This window comes from Canis aureus, chromosome 17 (assembly GCF_053574225.1).
Source record: "Canis aureus isolate CA01 chromosome 17, VMU_Caureus_v.1.0, whole genome shotgun sequence".
Lineage (NCBI taxonomy): Eukaryota > Metazoa > Chordata > Mammalia > Carnivora > Canidae > Canis > Canis aureus.
The window spans coordinates 54,754,953-54,773,825 of NC_135627.1; the positions used below are offsets into that span (position 1 = coordinate 54,754,953).

At 41.4% G+C, this 18,873-nt stretch overlaps 1 long non-coding RNA gene across 21 annotated transcripts in view; it reads left to right on the forward strand.

Annotated features, from left to right (window-relative positions):
- The window catches only part of LOC144288016 (uncharacterized), a 174,264-nt gene that overhangs the window by 42,258 nt on the left and 113,133 nt on the right, over positions 1 to 18,873 (forward strand). For all 21 annotated transcript variants that reach the window (XR_013355960.1, XR_013355972.1, XR_013355963.1 and 18 more), the window contains one exon: positions 6,919 to 7,056. This is a non-coding gene — a long non-coding RNA (uncharacterized LOC144288016). The remainder of the gene's footprint in view (positions 1 to 6,918; positions 7,057 to 18,873) is intronic.

Consider the following 18,873-nt stretch of genomic DNA (forward strand, 5'->3'; position numbering starts at 1 on the left):
TATAACATCTTCTAGGTAAGTCCCTCAGCCCCTAGCTTCCTTCCTCCTGTCCCTGCACCCAGCATTCTAAACACACCTTCTGAATATTAATTCTTAAACTGTATTGTTGGATCTACATTAAAGGATTGATTCCAGCTACTGACTCACAGTTAAGTAAAATCCAAGTACTCAAGGCTAACTGCCAAAGTGTCACCCTCCCTCATAAGAGTCATTTCCTTCATAAGAGTCATCTCCATCATTTTGAACCAAGCAAGTTTGTTTACTGCCTCCAGCCCGCAATTTGCCTGTTTCGCCTCCAGATCTTTGCTCAAGCCATTCTTCTGTGTTTTGAACACCTATTATATATCAGGAACTGAGCTGGATTCTGGGAATACAGAGATTAAAGCTTCAGTCTCTGAAGCTCATAGATTAGTGGAGAGACAGCTGAAAGAGCAATTACAAGGCACTGTAATTGTGGTAGGCAAGTCAGGAAAGCCTGGGTTGCTATGGAGGCACATAGGATGTCCTCCTCCCACATCTCCAGTAACCTCATCTCTCAGCTCTCTCCATGCTCTGCAAACCTCTCCCAGGGGGCTCTCTAGGCCTGCCCCTCATTTGCTCCCTCAGGCCCTCCTCCCTGTGGATGCAATCAGATTTTTCCACACTTACCTGTACATTTTGATTCATTCAGCTACAAAAACATATTTCTGTGAACTTGGCTTCTTCAACCAGTGAACTGTAACAGGGGAGGAGAGGATAAAAGAAGGCAAACATAAAGGAAGAATGAGCCTACTCAGGGAGAATGCATCTCAGAGTACAGTGTAAGTGAAAGGCATGCATGGCTTCTGTTGGACTTTACCCTCACTATCCTCTGTGGTGTGCCTGAAAGAGAAAGGATCATATATAACTCAACCTTGATCTACTAAAGGGCGACCCCTTAAACAGTGGCTCACAGAACACAGGGTGCTGTTTCCATGCATCTGGACTGACCATGAAGCATATAAGACTTATCCTTGGGGCACTTGGGTGGCTCAGTCAGTTGAGCATCTGGCTTTTTATTTCAGCTCAGGTCATGATCCCAAGGTTGTGAGATCAAGCCCCACATCAGGCCCTGTGCTCAGCAGGGAGTCTGCTTCAGATTCTCTCTCTCTCTTTCCTTCTGCCTCTCCTGCCCTTCTAAAATAAATAAATAAATCTTAAAAAATAAAAAAAAAAAGACACATCCTCAGAACTCCAAGAGATACTAGTGGGGCCAGAACTGTGAAAGAAAGACCAAAATCCCATGGAGGATGCAGTTGAGCAAACAAAATTTGATCCTAAGGGTTGACAATCTCATTTTTGTGCAAAGCTAATGAAGCCTGGGGAACATTCACATGTAGTCCACTTGTGACTCTATAATGATTTGCCAGTTGACGAAAGGAAAACAGACTCCACGAGAGATGATCCCAGGAAAACAGAACAGCCAGTGAGACTCACCATGGCCTGACAAGTCCCACAAGCTTCCCCACCATCCTGCCAGAAGGACCCTGCCATTCTAGTACCTGGGTCCCGGGCACTTGATTGATATGAAAACATGTCAACAACATCTAAGGTTTAACGCCTTCTTGCTCTCAGGTCTACAATGTTTCTCTCTGGCTCCAAGACCCTTTTACTTCAGCCTTTCAACATCACATTTTCCATTACAGTCACCTGTCCTTTGAACCAAGCCAATCAACAAGCTGAGGAAATCTCTGCTTTCCTCACAGTCCTGAGGAATCAGTGCTGGGAGCTGGGCTGTGAATGTTCTCCTCGCCTAGTGCTATCATTCTGAGGGTTGAACAACATCAGGCAAACTCTGCTGCTGGCTGAAACTCCCTTGCCATGAGGGATTTCATTTTATGTCAGTAGTTCATAGGCCGACCGTGTGGTAGAGAGAAAAGGAACATGGAAAGAAGATGCCACACATCATGAAACTTAGCATAGCTTTGGGGCAGAGATGCAGAGATTTGGTAAAGGCCCAGAAATCCAAATGCTGGGTTGTGCTTACTAAGTTTGCTTATGTATTGAGCTAAGCAAACAGATTTCCTGTATCCTTGACAACCAGAATACAATCATGTTTTACCTATATTACCTACCCTCTTTGCTGAAGCCAGCGCATAATCAGTGGAGAGACAAACCATAGGTGCCAGGTGAAAGAGCCCATATCTCTTAAACAATGTCTATCTCTTGCTCTTCTCTAGGCCAGGAGTTACCTATTCAACTTCATTAACATCTCACTTGTCATACATACTTGCTGGTGGAAAGCTAATACAGCTTTGCCTCTCCCTGTCAGCCAACACTATGGAGGGGCCTGATAAAATTCGCTTGGAAAGTTTATCTATAAAGTTCCATTTATAGAGGCACGCCTTGGTGGCCCTAGACACTAACTATAAAGAACCTCCTTCGTGTAGGAGGAGTAGGGCCATGTTGTCACCATCTTAGACGAGAAGGAGAGGCCTTTCCTCCTCTTGATGGAACTCACACTCATGTTTGCTGTCTTGACATGTAAGACAAGCAACATTAGTTTCAAACTGTTTGAAATGAACTGAACCCAGTGGGACCATCTCAAGGATGTGGGAGCCAGCAGCCTTTAAGTACTTAGGGATCCCAAAGGCACAGTCTCCTGAGATAAGCAGCTTCTAAAATAATGAAGGCAGTCCTGGAAAGATAGATTATCACCCCTCAAGTCTAGAATGCCTGTTCCCTATGACTATCCTAAGCACCACAGCCACAAACAAGCAGAGAGGATGGTTAATATGGGAGGGCAATATCCTGACTTCCTCCTGACTGGACACATATAGGGCCTACAAGGCTATATTTGGAGTGAATCATCATCTTGAGCTCAGCACACACACACCTGGGCTTATGCCCACAGTTGGAGCCCTCCCAGGGTGGAGGACAGGATGGAAGCCAAGCGGGGAGAGAGAAAGAATGAACATGAGTATAGAGGCCCTGATTCTTCAAAAACAATTATAAAACAAATATGATAAGACTAAAGTGAGTTGCTTCCCCTCCCTTCTCTCCCCATGCCAGGTCTTTTCAGGATAAGTTTGGAATCTGTGTAGAGAATAGGAGGGGCTTATGTACACATGTAGGTGCACCAGTCCCCTCTCTCCCGTAGATCTGTATGGGTATACTGGTGCCTCTGGGCATGTGTGTGGAAACCCACGTGATGCTGCAAAACAGAACAAGCACCACACATGTAAGCCTAACCACAAAACAATTGCCAAATCCAACTCTGATGGGAAAAGCTATTATTTTCCAAGAGTCAACAAATACTCTGTTCTCATTCCAGCTCCCCCTCTGGGAATCACCTAGCATAGTTAGGGGGAAAGAGCAGTGTAAAGTCTTGAGATAGAATGGCACAAAAAATGTCTACCATTTGTCATAATCAACATCCTGATGCGGAGGTCACTTAGACTGGAAAAAACAGTACTCGTTAGGAATGAGTTGGGACTGGATCTCAGGCAGCCTTCTCAGAAAGTATCCTGCTGGCTTTTCCCAAGAAGCAGGAATGGGAGATGGAGGGGCTAGCTGTGTGGACTGCCTCCAACCCTGCCGGGGGTGGCTTAGTAGGTGGTGCAGGTGAATTTATTGACAGGGATACATTTGAACCAATAGTTGACTTATGACAACTGATTGCACAATAGTAGCTGGCCTGGACATAACTCTTGTGCAATTATCAGAATCCTGTACTACTGCTAATAATAATTTACTCAACAAACATTTTACACCTACTTAATGGGGGAAGTTTTATTCCAAATCCAACCTTTATAGTCACTAAGGGTATCTGCTTCCCATGTTTACTTTTGTGCAAAGCACCATACTAGGCATTTGAAAGAGGTCAACAGAAATGGCATGATCTCTACTTTAAAAGTGTTTATGTCCTGGTGGAGAGACAGACAGCATTGTGTAAGATTTTTGAAGAACTGACTTCAGCAAATTTGGCCATTCTGCAAACATCAGGGCTTTCTCTTAACGACTGATAGGCTCTTCAGGTTAGAGGTACATGGAGAACTATAAATCCCCTCTCCTATAACCTCAGAAGTGTTAGACTAAACCCCACCAAACATACAGACATGTATTGGCAAGGAAGCACAAAAACAGCCATTCAGTTCATTCAGTAGTTTGGAGAGGCCCCCAGCAGTCCAGTGAGCATGGAGCATGAAAGGCTGGCATGGGGACAAGACACTGAGCAGTTCTGAGTTGGATTGGGCAAGAGGATCCTCTGTAAAGGGAAGGACAAAAGCCCCTTGGGGCTGGTGGCATGGGTAGATTTGCCATCTTCTTGTCTTATGAAAGAGGGTGGAGTCTCTACAACATACCTAACCAGTCCCCAGTCTTGACCTATTCATTGTACCAAAGAATTGACTTCACTAAAGATGTAGGGAGAGCTAGAAACCCCCCTCTAAAGATGCTGATTCACAGTCAGGCCCCTCATGTGCTGGTTAACCATCTGGAATGCTACTTCCTGATTCAGCGCTCAGGCCTCCTATTTCCCGGATCCCATCAAATGACCTTTATGTGTCCCAAACCAGCATTCATTGAGTCATTATGGTCTAGTGTGTTTTCCAAGTGGTATGTTGTCTTTCACATATAAAATAACTGAGAGAACATCCCACAGTTAGAGACGTTGTAAGAACCTGAATGTAAGGCAAAACTCTCTACATCAAGGGGTATTTTGGAGGGAAATATGCCTTATATTTGTGTATTTACTATCATATAAAAGCATCTAGTTTGTGTATGACATAGCAGGTAAACTTAATAAATTTGAGTTTCCTTCCCTATGTCACTATCTCATGTAATTTTCACTTAAAAAAACCACACACACACAATGAGGAAGGTATTATAATTTTTATTTTATAGATGGGGAAATGGAAGTTTAAAGAAACTTGTCAAATTCACGTGACTGCAGATGGTCATTCTGGCTGCACACTGGAATGCCATGCCTTTCTAGTATCCACACTGCCTCTTTAACACGCATAACTGGGCTTTGCAGAAATTGCATTTACAAAGCACTTTCACATACCCCATTTCATCAGATCCTCAGAAAAGTCCTCTAATATAAGTATTATTGTTTTCTTCATTTCCAAGTAGGGGACAGAGCTAGAGGAATTACAGCAATTTGCCCAGGTTTTCTGAAATGATGAATGGGTCTGTCAGAATTTAATCCCGTGCCTTATGATGTCCAAACCTTTGCTCTGGGCACCACACCATGTGATGTCTCAGCATGGAGCCTAAGGATGGCCAAAGGGTTGAATGTGAACTGCTCACCAGAGCGCCCCATTCATGAGCAAGGAGGATCCAGTTGGCTCTTTGGTGTTCCAGAGCTACCATTAAACCCCAGCTCAGCAGCAAGGAGAGGCCACATGTAACAAGAGTGATAAGCTACATTTTCATAGATTTTTATGCTCTCTGAAGTACCTGTCCCATATGTTCTAATTTTGAGTGCAGCCACTGCATTCAACACTGCGGGACAGCAAGGTGGCTATATTTTTCAGGATGACTAGGCCCAGCCTTGACTGTGTTCTTAGGTGCTGGAATCAATTCCTACATCCTGTGGAGGCCACTTTCCTAAATGACACTCTGCATTTTTCTTGCCTCACTTAATCTCCTTGAGGCTACCTTGATCTTCTAGGTATAATTTTCTCAGGACCCTTATAAAATAGATTTGCTGTATTTTGATTATAACAATAATACATGTTTTTTAAAAATAATTTAGAAAACACAAATAATATACATAAGAAAATAAGCATTAGCAAATTACTCATTTACTGAGATATGTCAATATCTTACTATACATACATAACATTTCATCGACATGTACATGTGTAGGTACCATTATTTAAGTATTAATGATGATTGCTATTTGGATAGTTTTCACCATATATATGCATTTAAGGGACAAATCCTTCAACATATACCTTTGTCTACTTATCTAATTTTCTAGAAATGGAATTGCTATTCATGAGAATATACTTTTCAAAAATTTTTAACATTATTGATCAGTTACTCTCCAGAAAACTTGAATCAACTTATACTCTCACCAACAAAACATAAGATGCACTTTTTCCACACCTTTGCCAACAGTGAGAATTAACAGACTTTTATTCTTTAGCAAGTTGATAGGAGACAGCAATAACTTGTTTTTCACATTTCTCTTATTACTTATGAAGGTGAACATCTTTTTATCAGTTGGTTGTCTGGTCTGGAGTGTGTTAAAAGTGAAAAGAGGCACTAACCAGTAGGGAAGCAAATGGAATTCATGGCCACACTACTTACTGGCCATTTGCATTTCTCAGTTTGAGGTTTACTTGTTGGCAGCTTTTATTTTTCTATCTACTTGTCTATTCTTAACAATTATATAAAGATCATGTTACAATAATAACATTAAACTACTGTAACTTATGTTAAATATATTTTCCTGTAGGTTGTTTATTTTTATTTTTAATGATCAAAGTAATACAAAAATAAGGGTTTTTTAAAGTTTGTTTCAGGTTTTTTTAATTAAACTTTTTGAGGCAGTTGTTGATTGACATGCAATTCTAAAAGATAATAGAGAAAGGTCTCCTTTACCCTTCACCCAGTTTCCTTCAATGCTAACATCTTGCAACACTGTGGTACAGTATCACAAGAATACTGACATCTGTACAGCTAAGATGCAGGACATGGCCTTTGTCACAAGGATCCTCCATGTTTTTCTCTTATAGCCACACCCACCTCCTTCCCACCCTCCCCTTAACCCCTGGAAATTGTTATTCTATTCTCCATTTCTATAATGTTGTCATTTCAAAAATGTTATATAAATGTAGCTGTAAAGTCTATAACCTTTTGGGATTGGCTTTTTTCATTCAGCACAATTCTCGAGAAGTTCCTCCAGGTCATTGAGTGCACTGATAGTTTGTTCCTTTTTATTACTAGGTTTCCCAAGATACGGAGGCATCACCATTTGTTTCACTGTTCATGTACTGCAGGACATCTGGGTTGCTTCCAGTAGTTACCGTTTGATTACTAAAGGAAAGCTGCTATGAACATCCATGTACAGGTTTTTGTGTGCACGTAAGTCTTCATTTCTCTCAGATAAATGCCTAGGGGTACAATTGATGCATCATATAGTACTTACATGTTTGGCTTTAAAAAAAAAATGCAAACTGTTTTCCAGGATGGCTGACATTCTCCTCAGCGATATAAGAATCATCCAGTTTCTCAGCATCTTGCCATTGTTTGGTATTGTCACTGTTTTTTATTTTAGCCATTATGATAAGTAGGTAGTAATATCTCATTGCAAATATAATTTTTGTTTCCCTTCTGGCTAATAATGTTGAGCATTTTTTTAAGAGAGGGAGAATAACAGGGAGGGGAAGAGGAAGAGGGAAAGAGAGAATGTTAGGCAGGCACCATGCCTAGTGTGGAGCCCAATATGGGGCTAGATCTCACCACCCTGAGATCATGACCTGAGCTGAAATCAGAACTCAGAAGCTTAACTGACTGAGCCACCCAGGCACCCCTAATGATATTGAGCTTTTTTTCATGTGTTTATTCCTATTTGTATATTCTTCTTGGTGGCATATCTGTGTCTTTTGCTCATTTTCTAATTGATTTTTTTTTTCTATTCAGTTTTGAGTGATCCTTACGTATACTAGCTACTAGTCCTTTGTCAGGTATGTGGTTTGTAAATATTTTCCCCCAGTAGATAGCTTGTCTTTTCTTTCTGACAGGGTCTCTTCATAGGGCAAATTTTTTGAGGTTTCAGACTTAGCAGTTTTTCCTTTAAAACATTATACTTTTGGTATGAAGTCTAATACCTTTCTGCCCTGGATCCCAAAGATATCTTCCTATTTTTTCTAGTACTTTTATAGTTATACATTTTACATCTAAGTTCATGATGCATTTTGAGTTAATTTTATAAAGAAAGGAGACTTAGGTTGCATTTCATATATTTGTCTATGGATATCTAATTGATCCAGAACCACTTCTTTCTTTTCTTTTCTTTTTTCTTTTCTTTTTTCTTTTTCTTTTTCTTTCTTTCTTTCTTTTTCTATTTCTTTCCTTTCTTTTCTTTCTTTCTTTCTTTCTTTCTTTCTTTCTTTCTTTCTTCTTTCTCTTTTTCTCTTTCTTTCTTTTTTCTTTCTTCCTTTTTCTTTCTTTCCTTTTTTCTTTCTTCCTTTCTTTCTTTCCTTTTTTCTTTCTTTCTTTCTTTCTTTCTTTCTTTCTTTCTTTCTTTCTTTCTCTTTTTCTCTTTCTTTCTTTCTTTCTTTCTTTCTTTCTTTCTTTCTTTCTTTCTTCTTTCTTCTTTCTTCTTTCTTCTTTCTTTCTTTTTACTTTTTGTCAAAACCCAGTAGGGCATATTTGTAAGAGTCTATTTCTGGGTTCTGTGTTGTGTTCTATTGATCCATCTTATCTATCCTTCTACGAATATCACACAAATCCTGATTACTGCAGCTATATAATAAATTTTAAAATCTAGTAGACTGATTCTTCTCATTTATTTTTCTTTTTCAAAATTATTTCAGCTATTTTAAATTCTTTGCCTTTCCATATAAATTTTAGGCTAATCTTGTCTATGTCTACAAAAATCTTGCTGATATTTTGATAGAACTGAGCTAAACCTTATAGTTGGTTGGATTGTGGTCCCCCAAAAGGTATGCCCATATCCTGATCACTGGAATGAATCAATGTGACCTTATATGGCTTAAAGGTCTTTGCAGATGTCATGAAGTTAAGGATCCTCAGATGAGGAGATCATCCTGAATTATCCAGGTGGCTTCTAGATTCAATGACAAGTGTCCTCATAAGAGACACACAGAGGAGACAGATAAAAAAGGAGAGCACACTGTTACCATGGAGGCAGAGATGGGATTGAAGTGGCCACAAGTCAAAAAAACAAGACTGCCACCAGCCACTGGAAGAGGCAAAGAACAGATTATTCCCTAAAGCCCCCAGAGGGAAAGCTGCCCTGCCAGTACCTTTATTTCAGACTTCTGGCCTTCAGAAATAGGAGAGAATAACTTTCTGTTGTTTTAAGCCATCCAGTTTTTGTTGTAGCAGCCACAGGAAACCAATAAAAAAAACTATATATCAAAACAGGAGACTCTGAAAAAAAAAAAGTTTCAGACTCTGGGTCTGATAAAAATTTCTGTTGTTAAGTGAGTTTTTCTGATACTGTTCTTGCAGGAGGTCGCAGGGTTGTGGGGGATGGAGAAACACCTTGTTATTGCCAGGGAGCAGACGGAAATCCACGTTCCCCTTACAGTCTCTATTGACCCTTGTAGGAAGGGGCTTCTTGTTACTGCTGGATGACAATGGGAGATACAGCTCCCATGTAATCTCCACCTACCCTTCAAAGTGGGGATGAGGGAACACTTTTGCAGGCCAGTTGGGATGAAAGTCCTAGCCCCCTACTTGGCCTTCTCTGCCTATCCCAGAGTGGGGGATTCAGGAGTACCTCAATACAAGCTCACAAGGATTAGAAGCATTGAATCTTCACATGGTCTTCACCGGCATGGGTGGGAATGGAGCCACAGCTTTTTCTGTGGTATTTGGCTGAAGGAGCAGTTAATGTCTAAAAATGTTCTGTTTTTCTAGATTGCTCGTTTCTTCTTCCTTTGACTAGAGAAAGCAGGCTTTTCTTAGTTAGGGCTTATTGCTGTTGTTGTCTGCTCCTGTTGGCCTTTTTGGGTTGCTGGCTTCTTTAGCTCAAGTCTGGACTATATGAGGCAAAAAAGAAAACCCAGAGAACTCTTGGCCATGTCATTTCTCAGGTCCCCACATGTGAGTGAGTCTGCCTTCTGTGATTTATAAGCAAAATAATAAATCATCTTTTTATTATTAGGCAGTGGTTTTTGCTGTAATATAACCCATCAAAAGTAACCTGTGAGGCACCTGGGTGGCTTAGTTGGTTAAGCATCTGCCTTTGGCTCAGGTCATGATCCTGGGGTCCTGGAATCAAGCCCCGCATCAGGCTCCCTGCTCAGCAGGGAGTCTGCTTCTCTGTCTCCCTCTGTCTTGCTCCCCTTGCTTGTGTTCTCTCTGTCAGATGAATAAATAAAATCTTTAAAAAAAAGAAAGAAAGAAAGCTAAAATGATACACTTATATATCTTTATTAAGTTTTATTTTATTTTAAGATTTTATTCATTCATTTGAGAGAGAGAGAGAGTGGGTGAAGGCCAGAGGCAGAGGGAGAAGCAGACTCCCCGCTGAGCAGGGAGCCCCATGCAGGGCTCAATCCCAAGGCCCTAAGATCATGACCTGAGCCTAAGGCAGACACATAACCAACTGAGCCTCCCCGGCACCCCATACTTTTTAGGTTTTAATAGGTGTTTTTGCTTTGTTTTGTTTTGTTTGCTTCCTGTTCTGAAAGATGAAGAATGAATGCCTCTTACACTCTCTTGGGCTTCCTTACCCTCCTGCCCACTTCTTGAGTATGGTTAGTTTCATTATTATTTTTAAGTTTTTCTAATGGTTATGTGTATAACTCTAAATTATGTGCTTGGCTCTTGTTCCATCAGCTTTTGATAGCATTGGTTTACTCTTCACTATATACGATTAAGAAATGAGTGCTTTAAAGTTCTTCTAACATCATCTCCCTCCAAACTTCAGTTGGTGATACCATTTATTTTTATATTTTTAATGTTCTCTTTGCCTCCTCAAGCCACGTTGTTCTGTCTTCTCTTCAAACCATGTTGTTGTCCTAAGAATTTACTAAGGGGCATTACCACAGTGTGGAGGATTAATGAAAAGTCTCTGTGTCCATCAGGGAAACATGAAAACAGTGGGTGCTGAGAGGAGCAGTGGATTTGATGCTATAAGACTTGACGCTGAGGCAGAAGACTGACTGGAATCTAGGGGAACTCCTGACCAATGGTCACATGTACTTTCTTTCAGATCCTTATCCAGGGCAGGCAGCACTTTCCCTCTGGGCCCAAATTCCCCACACTGCCACAGTGCAGGGGAATAAGCATCAATCCTGGTGCTTATGCTAGGAGACCCCGTGATCCAAATAGAGTTGAGGAGAGGGCTTTTCTGACACAGACATCCTTCATATACCTCCACCTTGCCCTTGCTCTTTTTCTTCAATCAATCCAACCTCTTAGTTAATTCCTCTTAACTACATATCAGTATAGAGTATCCTGTTGAGTTCTGCCCTTGGTCTCTTACAAGTTGAGGTGTTAGGGGTAGGGTCTCCAAATACTCTGCAGGACACTCAGTTTGATTTCAATCTCAATTAAACAATGGAATTTATTTATTTATTTAAGCACATCCCAAATACTGCATAAGCCATACTTATACTAAACAATTATTCATTGTTGATTTGAAATGCTAATTTAACTGAGCATTCTCTATTTTTACTTGCCAAATCTTGCAACTCTGCAAGGGTGGGACTGAGCTTCCTGCTATCAGCAGGAACAGAAACAGAGCCAGGAGCCCCACACAGAAGCCCTGACCAATCCAAGACCATCATGAAGAACTCAAAAAGACTGCCTGTGTTAACAGATATGTCTTGTAGAGGGGCATCCACATGGAAGTTTCTCAGAGTTTCCTTGGGTAGCTTCATCTGCCATCCCACAAATCACCTCCTCCTACCCAAATAATTCCACACCTATTTCTCAGCCTGTATATAAGCAGTTTGCATTCAATGTATTTGTACTTGTTTATACTTTTATACATGTTGTCTCTTTTTCTAACAGATCCAGATCCAATATGTACTGAATGCCAACTTTGTGACAGCACATTACATTAAGTGCTTGGTCGTATTGCACCCCCACTTTCTTATCTGCACAACAGTCCCATAAAGGAAGCATCATTTGTTATTATCCTGTTTTCCAGATGTGGAAACCTAGCTTCAAAGGGTCCCTGAAGGCCAAGGGACTCATTAAATCAGTGTTGCCTAAGTCCCCACTACTAAGAAGTGCCACAGGGAGGATTAAACTCCTGCCTAAAGATGAGCTGCTCCCTAAATGTTCTGGAGCCCTCCCTGCTTTTCCATTTCCACCCGAGGCACCTACCACTCACTGCTCCCACCAATAGCCAGGTACCATGGCCTCACCCCCACTGGAACCATTAAAAAGCTGAAGTTCAGGAGGTGCCTGTGAGGCTCAGTCACTTTTGAGTGTCCAACTGTTGGTTTCGGCTCAGGTCATGAGCTCAGAGTCATGAGATCAAGCCCCGTGTCATGCTTCACACTCAGCGGGGTGGTCTGCTTGAGGATTCTCTCTCTCCCTCTCCCTCTGCCCCTCCTCCTCCTCACAGATTCTCTCTCAAATAAATAAATCTTAAAAAAATAAAAATAAAAGGCAGAAGCTTAGTAAAAGGAGAGAGGAAGGGACATTCCCTCCAACAAGATGGTGACACAGAGCTTCTGTGATTTAATGTGAGGACCAAGGGGATCAATTCATTAGTCCACAGAAACAAAGTTGCAGAAGGTGGATAAATCCTACCCTTGTCTGAAGGAACAAATGGGCTGTGGTTTGCCCACTGGAGAACTTAATCAACCTTTAGGGTATAATTTATAATTTACATTGGCAAATACAACCTAAGTTCAAGCCATTGATTTAGAAATGAACTTGCACAGTGCTCACCTTGGAGTCTGTGCCTATCTTTCACAGGTTTGTGCATGTGTGTGGCTGTGAGCACACTGCTTTTGCTTTCTATAGTAATTTCAGTGAGGCAGGGATCAATCATGTCTCTGGTGACTCATTGTTTCCCCGAAGCACTAAAGCACTGCTTTGGCCAGAACTGAGCTCCATCCATGCTTTCCACTAATGGAGAAAGCATGGGAATCTCACATATTTCTATCTGCAGCATTTGTGCAACTGAAGAGATTTGTAGTCCCTTGCAATCATTATTAACTGCCAGCTAACTGAGACCATTATTTTTCTTAATGGCATAAATGCCTATTAGCTTTAGTTTTCCCTGTTGAGAAAGCATGGGGGCTTACTTTACATCCTTCCAATTCTCTGAAAGAACCCGGAAAAGTATGAAAAAAGGAAAACCATTTAGGTAGGTATCATCCCAGGACCTAAAAAATATCAGCTATATTGGGTCCAGCTTCAGAACTGAGTTTATGGTGTGAAATATAGAAATAACATGGGTATTGTAACTCTCAGACTGTGGCAAAATTTAATTTCAACGTGGTGGTTAGGAAAGCGGAACATCCTAGTCTGAAATCCTACCCATGAAAAGACTAAAGAGAAGCTCCTCCAAAATAAAATATGTATTGTTTAGGCAAGTGTTATGGTCAGATGACATTTAGATTTGAGTCTGCTCTGCTTAATGCCTTCATTTCCTACTGTGAAGGACGAAATCAGCTCTCCCATCCCACAGGTTCAGAAGAAAGCTCCCCTTTGCAGGCTGAGATGCCATTTTCGGCTTTGGGAGGAAAACAAATCATGTTATTGTCAAGGCTGTTATTGAGAACATCATGCTCTCAGCCCTACTGGCTTGGCCATAGTCAAAAGACTCAAACAAAGCTATTTGCCATGAATTTCATCACTCTGACTTGCCCAGCTGGGACCTCCCCCACCCCTACCTAATTCCACTCCCATTTCGAATGCTCCAGGGTTTGTTCCAGGAACAAGTTAAAATTCTTGCTACTTTCAGACCTACAAACAATGCAAATCTTTTCTTTCCTTTCCCTTTCTTGTTTTAAGGAAAAAAAAAAAACTGCTTGCTGGACAATCTTGGGTAGCCAGCTCCAAAGTGTAAAGCCCTGAAGAGAAGTGGGGGGATGGAGTTATCAGTTTGTAAGACCAGAGGATATACACGATGTATAGGCCACGGAGCAAATATCTAATTACGTTCCAAGGCACAGAGGCCTGAGGGCCCCGTGCTTGGCTCTGACACCTGTCACCATAGCTGAGTGGACCCAAGAGAGTTTGTTTAGTCAATAAAGGCATTGGAGTCCTACCTGTTAATCTCTTGCCGTAGGGCCTGTACACAGGTTCCTTATCCATTATGCTGTCAACTTCTTCACCTCTAAGCCAGAATAGGAATGCAGTGGTTGTCCTAAGGAACTGGGAAAATACAAAGAATAATGTGTTGTCCCAAACAATGTTATTTAAGAGTCCACTGGATGGGGGAGAAAATACACTGGCAGCTTTCGTTACTTTTGTTTTGAGCATTTGTGTATCTGTGTTTGGAAGAGGGAGGGAGAGCTTTTTTTTCTTTTTTCTTTTTCAAGTGTGTTTTGTTACTAAATTCTCTTCGAAAAGTACTGTTGGCTAGGACATTCTTTCTAAAAACCTCCAGAATAAAACACAAGAGTCACTGTAGGGTAAGAGAGACTGTTTAAAAAACAACACCTTGGTAGGCAGAAATTATAAGATTTGAATTCCTGCTCAAACTCAAAGCCTGTGATTTGAGGCAAGTGAGTTCGGATTTCTGAGCCTTTCTTTCTGCCCCACGTCTGGGAGGTGAGTATACTGTAATAAAGCCTACTTAACGGCCTGGTTGTGGGCACAAAATAAAATAGAATATATAAAGCACACAGCACAGAAGCTGACATGTAGTGGATGCGTAAACACAGCAACAGCTAACATTTATTTAGGTTTTATATACCAGTTACCACCATCTGTGCTTTGCCTAAAAGATGTCAATTAAACCTCACTGCTACCCCAAGAGGTAGATATTAAAATCATCCCCATTATATAGAAGGGTGAGGCTTAGAGGAGCCTTTCTGGTCAAGTGCAGAAGCAGGATTTGAACCCTGCCCCAGCTCTTACCAACTATGTCCTGTGCAGAAGCTGCAAGCTGAGTTCCATGAGCCAGATCTGGCCCATGAGTGTATATGTCTTGGCTTACAGTATTTACACACACACACACACACACACACACAATGTAACTTCACTGTCAATGCTTTAAAACTGAGAATGATTTCACAATTCTGAACCTTTAGTTTCTCTTTTAAAATCTGAAGCTCCAGGGGATCACTGGGTGGCTCAGTGGTTTAGCACCTGCCTTCTGCCTGGGGCATGATCTTGGAGACCCGGGATCGAGTCCCACATCAGGCTCCCTGCATAGAGCCTGCTTCTCCCTCTCCCTGTGTCTCTGCTTCTCTCTCTGTGTGTATCTCTCATGAGTAAATAAATAAAATCTTAAAAAAAAAATCTGAAGCTCTGGTCACCATGCCCTTGTGTTCTCACATAATTGTGTGCAGCTAAAGCTGTACAGTGGCTGTCACCCATGGACAGGCCAGAGCTTGTGGCAGTCCCTACCATTCTTCACCCTCACACATTCTGGCCCCCGGAAGTATGGTAGGCTTGTCCTTTCTCCCACTTCCTTTTGCATCGGTCTCCCTCACTAACGTCAGGAAGTTATTAGGTACAGCCTGATGTCTCCATGTGGTTCCTTTGTGGAGTAAAATGGCCAGTCCTACCCGATAGAGCTCTCAGTAGAATGTCAATGACACACTAATGTTCCCCAATTCCTCAGGAGCTTCTCAGTGCTTCCTCTGCTGGGAGAAATATAGAGAGACCCTGAAACATCCCTGACTGTGAGCACATATCATCTCTTATTTCTTAGATTTGCCTTTTTCCTCCCTTCATACTCCTATGAAACCGCCTGAATCCAGGGCCTCATCACCTCCACCTTCCTGGTGTATTGCAGTAACCTCTTACCTCATCCCCAAATATACCCCCAACTTGCTCAACCCATTTTACACAATGACTTCATATCCATCTTCAGCAAATCTTTCATGGTCAGGGTTGGCTTCATGAGTGTGAGATCTGGCACTTACACCAGACCCCACACTTAGAAGAGCTTTATATTAATTTAATGGTCTGCTATCTCCATCTTGAAATTGCTTATGATTTTTGAACCAGAGGCCCACATTTTTATTTTGTGTTGGGGCCCACCAATTATATAGCTGGCCCTATTCATGTTTCAGTTCAAGAAGCTTCCATGACTCCTTACCTTAAAGGTATTTCCTAGTCTTTTCTGAGCATGGCACACAAAGAACATGAAAATGTGTGTGTTATAGTGGGCTCCCCTGGAGATTCAGATGCTGGACAACCAAAATGAGGGGAACAGATGTCATGGCAAACTGTGACCACTTCCCAGCACACAGAGAAGCTGAGCACACCTGCTAGGGAAAATCTGGCAGGAGTAGGTCCTATTAATCTATCCTGTGTGTATCAGATTCACACATCAAGTATTATTTGTTGCTTAATCTGTACCAGGTCCTGAGCAAGTGCTGGAAATATAATTATAAACAAACCCATGCCTTATGAAGCTTATTGCAAGTTAGGAAGGTAGACAGTCAAGTAAAGAGGCCACTTTGAAGCACTGTGAAAACAGGTATAAGGGAAGTAAGGGAAGGATATATTAGTTCCTACAGCTGCTGCAACAAATTACCACAAACCTGGTGGCTTATGGCAACATAAATTAGTTCTCCCATAGTTCAGGACAATAGAAGACTGAAATCCAGGTATCAGTGGGATCACACTTCCTCTGAAGGCTCTAGAGGAGAATCTTTCCTTGCCTTTTCTAGTTTCTGGTAGCCCTGGGCATTCCTTGGCTTGTCACTGCATCACTTGATCTTTGTCTCCTTCTTCACATGTCCTCTTCTGTTTCTCTGTTTCTTATAATGACCCTTGTCATTGTCAACTCAAATCCGTAATTACATCTGCAAAGAGCCTTTTTCCAATCAAAACAACATTCACAGGTTCTGGGAATTCAGATGTGGACATTTGCGGGGGCATCATTAAAACTACTTCAGGAAAAAAAAAAAAAAACTACTTCAGAGGGTGTGTGATAGGTCAGCTAACCCCACACTGAGGAACTGGGGGTTGTCTTCTTAAAAAAACAAACAAACAAAAAAACAAAAACAAAACAAAAAAAAAACGTTGAAGCTGAATAAGCCAGAAAAAGAGGAGGGAGAAGGAGGATGATGGTGATAAAAAATATTTCTAGAAATAGCGTGTGCAAAGATCACAACACAAAGTTAAGCATGCTGGGTTCCTGGAACTAAATAAAGCTAAGTGTTTTTACAGAATAATATACACAGGAGAAAGGTTAAGAGAAGCAGCTGGAGAAGTGAGCAAAGCCAAATCAAGATGAGCCCTGTAACTACAGAAAGGGCTTTGGAACAATGTAATGGGGGGACATTGAAGGCTTTAAGCAATGGAAGGACATTATTGGATTTCAAAAGATTGCTATGGCTGTAGAGTGGAGCATGATTTGGAGGGGGCCAAGACTAGGCCATGGCAACTGGTTAGGAAATGGTTACATAATTCAGACAGGGAATAATAAACTAAGATAGTACAAAAGGGAAGGGAGGCAAGCCAATAAATTCAAGAAGATATTTTGGGAGGCAGAACCAACAGGACTTGGTGGCCGATGGGATTTCAGTGTAGAAGTCAAGGATGGTGCCCAGGCTTCTGGCTTCTGGTTTAGAGAAAACATTGCGGTTGTCGAAGTAAGGAACCGAGTAAGAGGTACAGTCTGGGTAGACACCAGAGGGAGGAGTTTGAAGTGTCTGTGGAACAGCCAACTGGAGATGGTTAGTGGGCATTTGAATTTAGAAGTCTGAGGCCCAAGAGAGGGTGCTGGGACTAGAAATACAGACTTGGGAACTGTCAGCACATAGAATACACATTAAACCAAGGAGTGAATGGTAACACTCAGAGGAATGGACAGAGTGAAAAGAGAATAGCGCCCACAATAGGACTCTTAGGGGCACCAGGACTCACTAGATGGGCAGAGAACGGAGGCTGTTGCAAGAGGCAGATGACTCAGAGGCAGACGACTGCCAGGATTTAGTTATGTGTGGTTTTTAGGATACAATTCAAAATTTACTCCCTGTTGCCCTATTCTGTGTCACTTATTTTATATATTACAAGTGTTCTCCTTTCTGCTGTCCTGGTCACTGACTACTTCTTACACCCAGGAACCAAGGCAAAGGTCCAGAACAGGGGGCCCTGAACAATGGGCTGGGTATTATCTGTCTGCGCCTGAGTTGGAAAACCTAGGGAGGGGACATTCCCCATCTCCTCTGATCCTTCACTAAAACCCACCATCCAACTTCACCATCAAATGGACATTCTAAAAATCTTATTTCTCTTAGATTATAAAGTTTCTCTAAATTTGAAGTATCTTTGGTTTGGCTCAAGATATTTCTTTTCCCCTCCCCTGGCCCCTTTTCAGCTATTTAAATTCTGTGTCACAGCACTGCCCAATGTAATTTTCTACAATGATGGAAACATTTGATATCTGTATTATGTAATTCAGTAGCCATGTGCCAAAGGTGGCTATTGAGCATTGGAATGTAGCTAGTGCAACTGAAGACCTGAACTATTTTATTTAATTTTGATCCACTTGCATTTAATTACCCACATGCCACGGCTAGTGGCAACTGTAGCAGACAGAACAACCATAAGGGGGCTCAGATTTCACTTCCTCAAGGAACATTCCCTGAATCCTCCTCCCAAATATGCCCTATCTCCTCCCTATATGCCCTCTAGAATCTTGTACTTTCATAAAACTAATGAAGATTATAATTTTGAATAATTATATGTGTATGCACTAGTTTAATACCTGTTGTGCCTGATAAACTCTCAGAGGGTAGGAATTGTGTCTATCTTATTCACTACTATATTTCTAGCACTGCACAAAGGGTATGGTACTTACTGTGTGCTCAATAAATATTTACTGAAAGAATGAATGAATGATAAAACGACTCACTAAAACAAAACATATTATTCAATACATACCAAATATATGTTTATTAAATAGTTGCTATAGACTGTCACCATATGGTAGATAATTCTGGGAGGCTAATAATAGCTCTAATCTGTAGAAATTGGTACCGTCAAGAGAGGAACAAATTTGACAGGCTCAGTTTTGGGTATGTAAAATTTGAGGTGCCAGCATGTCTGTTT